Below are 7,930 nucleotides of genomic sequence, written 5' to 3'. Positions count from 1 at the left end.
ACATGGTGCAGGGCGGTGTGGTGCTGAGTAACGGTCACCTACCTTGAGTCTGCTGGGGGAAGGCTCCACATCCCTGGGCCACCGTGCCCTGCCCCTGACCTGTCCAGGGAACTGCTCTTGGTCGGTGTCCATCAGCAGCTCCAGAGGAGGGCAAAGGTCAAGGACTGGCCCTGGCTCTCTCACCGGCTCCTCAACGGTTTCAGGTGTCTGGAGGGCTGGGGATTGGTTATGAGCTTCCAGCTCCGCCATCGCACCAGCGCTGGACACGGGGAGAGAGTCAAGAGATGCCGATAGGCGTCTCGAGAGAGAGCCTGGGGAGCCCACAGATCCCAGCCGAGCACGCGGTGACAGGCTGTTCCGGCTCTTTGTGTCCTCGTTCTCCCTGCAGACGAGGAGAGAGAAGAGACTCAGTTTCAGCTTAGACCCTCTGGTGGGACCCCTGGGCAGCAGCCCCTCCTTGGCCGGCAGGCAGGCAGGGATATCTGAAATGGGCAGGGCACAGGTGGAGAGTCTGGGGCAGGAGCTGGGAGTCTCCCCAGCACTCACCACATGTCCTGGGGTGAGAGAGGCTTCTCTGCACCTCCGTTTGCTTGGGAAGAACCTGATGAGGGACGAGACATGAGTCAGAGGCTGGCAGCCCCCAGCACAGACGCGTGTCTGCGCTGCCATGGGGTATCGCCGCTTTACGGCTTGCTTGGTGCTGGGGCCACTCACTGCTCGGCTGCTCCTCATGGACCCTGGCCTTGCTCTTCCCAAATATCTTCGTCCACCACTTCTGCAAAAACCCCCAGAACGTGGGTGAGTGTGGAGCAGCTGCCAGCGCTATGCTACAGACCCACATGCTCCCCCCACACCACTCTATGTCATGACATGTTGTGGCACAGTGTGGTGCAGAGCAAGGGTCACCTACCTTGGGTCTGGTGGGGGAAGGCTGCACTTCCTTGGGGCTCTGCGCCGTGTCTCTGAGCAGTCCAGGTGACTGCTCTTGGTACGTCTCCAATGGCCGCTCTAGAGGGAGGTCTTGGTTAAGGACTGGCCCTGGCTCTGTCACCAGCCCCTCAGCAGTTTCAGGGGTCTGGAGGGCTGGGGATCGGTTCAGAGCTTCCAGCTCCACCATCGTACCAGCGCTGGACTCGGGGAAGGAGTGGAGAGATGCCGATAGGTGTCTCGAGAGAGATCCCGGGGAGCCCAGGCGAGCACGCGGGGACAGGCTGTTCACGCTCTTTGTGTCCTCGATCTCCCTGCAGAGGAGGAGAGAGAAGGGACCATTTGCAGCCTGGGCCCTCCTCTGGGACCCCCGGGCAGCAGCCCCTCCTTGGCCGGCAGGCAGGCGGGGATGCCCGAAACGCGCAGGGCACAGGTGGAGAGTCTGGGGCAGGAGCTGAGCACTCACATGGCCTGGGGTGACGCAGGCTTCTTTGGATTTCCAGTTGCTTGGGAAGAACCTGATGAGGGACGAGACCAAGTGAGCGGCTGGCAGCCCCCAGCACAGCCCCGTGTCAGGGCTGCTGTGGGGTGTCAGCCCTTTCCAGGGCGCTCGATGCTGGGGCCACTCACAGCTTGGCTTCTCTGAAGACACTCTCGACCTGGTCTTCCCAAACCTCCTCCTCCACCTCTTCTGCAAAAACCCCCAGAACGTGGGTGAGTGTGGAGCAGCCCCCAGCCCTATGCTACAGGACTCCCCCATGCTCCACACTACTCCATGTCATGACATGGTGTGGCACAGTGTTCTGCGGAGCAAGAACCTTTGCCCTAAGAAATGCATAGAATACGTGTGATGTCACCCAATAAATGGCTTCACCTAAAATTCATATCGAATTGCTTGTTGCTCATCGCCGGTCTCCACAGCAAGACCCCCAGAACGTTGGTGAAATGGGAGCAGCTCCCAGCCACCCACACCCCCCGACACCACCCCATGTCAGGACTCGGCACGGCTCAGTGCGCTGCAACGTTCTCCTACCCGGCGCTTCCTGTCCCGTTGAAAGGTGGAGATGAACCGGAGATACATCGCCAGCATAATGAATGGCATCAGATCACCCACAGCCAGGGCGCCGAAGCAACCCATGGCTTGGGCTGAGCTACAGCTGTGTCCCTCCGGTCACCAATGAGTTCCAAGATCTCCAGTTATCTGCCAACCAAGACACTGACAAGCAATGGCTGAGGCTGCAGTCTGCAGTGACGCTGACAGACGACAGTGTCCAGTGCCAACTGCCCTGCGCCCCCTTACACCTGCCCGGCAGCCACACCCCCCTTTGTGGCATCAGGGGCATGCTGAGCCCTCATTGGTGCTGAGCCCTCATTGGTGCCCTCAGAGGCAAGCAGAACTCTGATTGGATAAATCTGGTGGCACTCCAAGGCTCTTCCTCATGCCACTCCTGTCAGCCCTACTTGGAAATGGGTCCCACCTGCGTAAGGAGAAGAGCAAGCACATCACGCCTTGCAAGAAACGTTTCAGGAGAGGGAAACTTCAGATTGCTCCTGACACCCCACAACCAGAACAAAATCGTTACCTTGAACACCCAAGATCCCATCTCTGGGTGCTTATTCCTTGGACCAAGCACCCTGCTTCCGAGATACAGACTCACAGAACCGTAGGGGTTGGAAGGGACCTGCAGAGCCCATCGGGTCCAACCCTCCTGCCAAAGCAGCTCCCTAGGACAGGTCGCACAGGTCGGCGTCCAGCCGGGGCTGGAATATCTCCAGAGAAGGAGACTCCACACCCCCCTGGGCAGCCTGTCCCAGGGCTCCCTCACCCTCACCAGGAAGAAGTTCTTCCCCAGATTGGTGCAGAACTTCCTGTGCTCCTACAGTCTCCAGTCTGCCTTCATAATTCATCTCTGCCAGTCGCTCAGGGCTTTTTATCAGGCAACGAGATGTCTCATCTGTAGGCCAGGCTCCATCTAAGGTAACTTCAGCTCACCTGCTAACGACAGACAAAAGCATACGAGATGACAGGGCTTTGAGGCAAAGCTGCTCCATGCAGGAGCTGGGAGCTGAACACGTGGCTCAAACCAGCGTCTAAACCCAGTTCCAGGCTCAGAAACCTGCAAGGTTAACTGTGTAACCCTCAGGTTTGGGTTTGGGCAGCTGTCCCCTCTCCCACCGCAGACAGCCAGGACTGTAAAGCCCATCCTCACTCGCCGCCGTCCCCACACAGCGCAGATTTAACCATGACCTATTGAAACCTTCACCAACAGGTGGTTTTCTTTCACCATCGGGGTAAACAATCACTTCTTTCCTACAGATATCTCCAATGTCCTCCAGATTTGAGTTAGATCTACTTCTTCTTCAAAGTAAATCGACCTGTAGCCTGCAAAACAAGCCAAAGCATCACAACTTGTCCATGAAAAGGCCTGCGTTCCCGCTATAGTCCTCCTCCTCCTTTCCCCACCTTGCCACCTAGCTCTGTCACATCTCCAGAACAGCACACTAGTGATGACCTTACTGGTGCCAGAGTGCAGAAGGCGTGTTACCAGCTTTGTTATACCCAGTTCTTTGGCACAGACCGATGGTTTTTGTTCTTGCTTCACACTGCCAACACAAACGCCAAGTGTGCCCTCAGCTATATAGCAGGTTTAGAAAAGGCTCTTTAAACCCAGTGTGCACCAGATGATTTTTCTTTCCTAAATAAAAGCAGGGAATAAGTCAGTTTGTGCTGAAGGTCCTTTGCTAGAGCTCAGCCAGCTCCAGCAGAGGCAGCAGCCGAATCAGAAGCAGCGATGATGGGTCCTGTGCCCATGCCCCACCAAGTCTGCACATCCCAATTTTCACATTTAAGGCCAGAAAGTGTCTTAAAAAGCTACAGGCACCGGTGTTCTTCTCAAGCTTCTCAAGTCATCCCATACCACAGGCTGTGCGAGCTACCAATCCCAAAGATGATGAGCCTCAGATGCAAGCTGTTGGTGATGCCAGGGCACTGTTTGCAATCCTACTGAGTTCTGCGTGCTCAGACTTGGGTTGCAAAGCTCTGAAATCCCTGCTTCAACTTGAAGGAAGTAAGAAGCTGCAGGTCCCCCTGTGTCCCACACTTCAGGACCTATTGTGAAGTCCATCACAACACATTAGTTTCTGCCATTGGTAAATGTCTCCTGCTCCTCCATGGATGGGATGGTGTAATAGGACAGTTCTCAGGACAATTCCTGCCACAGAATCACAGACTCACAGAACCGTAGGGGTTGGAAGAGACCTCCAGAGCCCATCGGGTCCAACCCCCCTGCCAAAGCAGCTCCCTAGGACAGGTCGCACAGGTCGGCGTCCAGACAGGGCTGGAATATCTCCAGGGAAGGAGACTCCACACCCCCCTGGGCAGCCTGTCCCGGGGCTCCCTCACCCTCACCGGGAAGAAGCTCTATCCCAGATTGGTGTAGAACTTCCTGTGCTCCAACTTGAGGCCATCGCCCCTTGTCCTGTCCCCACAGACACTGAGAAGAGGCTGCCCATGTCCCCCTGTGTCCCACCCTTCATATACTGATAACCATTGATCAGATCCCCTCTCAGGCTTCTTTTCTCCAGGCTGAACAGCCCCAGTTTATTCAGCACTTAGAACTGGGGTGACTCCCAGCTTCAGTGTTCCAGAAGATTCACTCCATTTCTTTTGCAAGCCCCAAGTACCCAAACGAGCCGAGAATCGGGGTAACAAAAGCAAGGGTGGAAATCAAAACACCTGAATTCCTTCATGGCAAATGTAAGACCGTTGCTCCAGCAGGCTTTTCCCACCTAGCGACCTGTCCTCAGAGATCAGTGGAGGATGGGTGAGAAGAAAAATGCAAACACGTACGGCAACGCCTGACAGATACTCTCCCAGCTTTGATAGCCTGCAGGCTCAGGCGCCTGCTGACCAAGAGGCCTTTAACAGCCTCCGGTGTCTTTTCATCTACTAAATGGTCTAACAATCTTTAAAATCCACAAGAGCTTTCTACACCTTCAAGTTCTTGCCATTCGGACTTCCCAAGGCGTTTCTTGTGGACATGTCACCTGAAAATGTATTAGATGACACATTCTACCTGAAAGGAACAGCGAATCTTTTCCTCTTCACCTTCTGCAGATCACTCAGGAGTTTAAAAACCTAACACAGGCCCTCACCTCTTCACCAGCTACAAACTCGGTTAAGGGAAAGGTTCTCAAGACCTCTCCTCATGCTTTCACACTTCTCTATCTTTCCCAGCTTTTCTAAACCCTGAGACCAGCACTGAAGAGTGCTGAAAAGAGAGATCTACAGAGACTGCCATCTACGGTCCCTTCCCTTCCCAGTAAATTCTACAGTGCAGTTTGCACGTTGGTAACTCCTGAGCATCACATTTCTAACTCTAAGGTCTTGCTCCTCAACAACAGACAGTTACAGCTTGGGTCCTCCTCTTTCTCTCCCTTGCACATCTCACCATCAGGCCAAGGGGGATGGAGTGAAGCTGAAGAAGGGAAGGGTTAGGTTGGATATTAGGGGGAAGTTTTTTACAGAGAAAGTGGTGAGGGGCTGGAACAGGCAGCCCAGAGAGGTGGTGGGTGCTGGAAGTGTTCAAGGCCAGGTTGGGTGGGGCCTTGTAGATCCAGTCCTGGAGGTTGGTGGGCCTGCCTGTGGCAGGGGGTTGGAACTTCATGATCCGTGGTGAAGTGCTTCCCACTCTTGGTCCCTTCCAACCCAGACCATTCTATCATTTGATGAGTCTATGATTCTACTTTAAGAGGACTTGAACCTTAGGAGGTCAACCTGCTTCCACCAAACAGCTAAGACATCCCTGAAATCAGCTATGCATTCTACTAGCAATAATTGAGAGACTGGCATAACCAGTGTGCATGTCTTGTAAGCAGAACCACCTGAGCTGCTGCCAGCCTCTCTACGTGTGCTTCTCAAGGCCTGGGGGTGACACTGCGAAGAACAAGGCGAAGAACACGTTTCCCAGCTCCTGATCTGCCGCTGGCTTTGTGGCTGGGAATCCCCTGGGTCACCCCCCATCTGCAATGTTGGAGCAATAAATATTTTTCTGTTCCTAATGCTGTGGTCCATCCATCCATCCATCCATCCATCCATCCATCCATCCATCCATCCATCCATCCATCCATCCCCCAACCTTTCCCTCTATCCCTTCCTCCCTCCCTCCCCTGGTTTGGGTGCGAGCCCCTTAGTGCCCGACCCCTGCGAGCACAAGCTGGCCTCAGGCACCGCTGGCACCCCCAAAAGTGGGGTGGAGGTGGCTGGTATCCCAGTGGGTGTGCTGGTGCCTGGGGATGTGGGTGGGCTCGGAACGGGGCCAGCAGCACCCACAGGGGACCCTCACCCAGGCCCCCGAATGCTGAGCAGCGTCTCAGGGGCTGCAGTGGAGATAGGCCCTGAAGCCCTGAGGCTCGACCCAGAGGCCCTGAAGCAAGGCTGACCTCTAGATGAGTCTCACACCCCAGCACCGTGTTCCCTCCACAGCGGTTGGGATGCCGCTGTCTCTCTCTTCACATCTCTCTCAGATGGGCTTTCACCAAGGCCCGCTACTCCTTCCCCGAGCCCTGGCCCGGTGCCATGGAGGAGCTGGAAGCTCTCAAGCCATCGCCAGCCCTCCAGACCCATCAAGATCCTGAGGGACTGGGGACAGAGCCAGGGCCAGCCCTTCACCAAGACTTCCCACTGGATCTGCCACTGGAGACTGACCAAGAGCAGGGCCATGGACAGGTCTGGGACAGGCCATGAGCAGCACGGACATGGAGCCTTCTCCTAGCAGACACCCAGCCATGGACATGGACAAGGAGTAGCTGGTCCTCGAGGTCATCCACACTCTGTGCAGCGTGGAGCGAGAGTGCTACAAGGAGCTACAGGCGTCTCTGGTCCTGTGGCAAGGGGCTATAAGGGGAGCCTGCAGTGTGATCCCACTTGGGGATCCCTCCCTCCAACCAATAGGAAGAAGGTGCTTGGCCAGATGAGTCTGCTGAAGCCCAGGCTGTGTCCCCGGTGTCTTGGAGAGGAGCAGCCAAGGCTGGACAAGGCTGCAGGGGAGGACTCAGTGAAGCAGGAAAACACATGTGATCCCCTGTGTGCCCTGCACCGCCATAAAGAATACCTGCTGAACAGCCACCAAGGCTGGGGAGTTTTGATTCCTGCTTTTCAAGGCATCACCCTCAACTCGGAGTCCTGTGCCTGTTGTGATTTTTGGCTGGCAGCCCCTGTACCCAGCTCCCAAGGAGATGCCCTCAAAGTTTCTGCCCCCCGGGAGATGACGTGGGCAGCCTGTCCTTTCCAGCTCCCCCAAATGCCTTTCTCTTTTCTTTTTCATAGCTTTGTTCCATGGAGGCAGCATCAGAGCAGCCTCTCACTCCTGAAGAGCACCTTCCCCACCCCCACGCGGCTTCCCACGAGAGAAATTCTGCCTTCCCCGTTCCCCCCTCCCACCCCAATCCTCTCCTGTGGAACATGAGGTTATCACGCTGGAAGGACGGGATGCCATGCGGAGGGACCTGGAGAAGTGGGCCCAGGGGAACCTCATGAAGTTCCACAAGGACAAGTGCAGGGTCCTGGCCTTGGGTCGGGGAAATCCTCACTGTCAATCCAGGCTGGGAGAGGACGTGGTAGAGAGCTGGTGAGAGGTGTCCCTGCCCATGGCAGGGGGTGGGACTCAATGATCTTTGAGGTCCCTCGCAGCCCTGAGCAGTCTGTGACCATTGCTGGAAAAGCTTTGGGACAGCACAGGGAAGGACACAGAGTAGAAATCCGTGGTAGGGCTGTTGCAGAGCCGAGCCTCAGCTTGGGTACCCCAAGCGCTCCCAGTTTGGGCTATTTTGGACCGGAAACACCCATCTGTCCCCAGAAGCATCCCCTCCCCCTGGTGGCACAGACAGAAAGGAGCCCTTTGGCCACCAACAGATTTAATTCCCCAGTGCTGCTGCCAGAAAATCGGGGTCAGGGGGGTGTGGCTGTCCCCCACACCTGGGCCACTGGGGGTGGGCTGGGTGA

This window comes from Gallinula chloropus (assembly GCF_964237585.1).
Source record: "Gallinula chloropus genome assembly, chromosome: 1".
In the NCBI taxonomy this organism is placed as follows: domain Eukaryota; kingdom Metazoa; phylum Chordata; class Aves; order Gruiformes; family Rallidae; genus Gallinula; species Gallinula chloropus.
The sequence above is the reverse complement of the archived record's forward strand: the minus strand, read 5'-3'. Positions refer to the sequence as shown.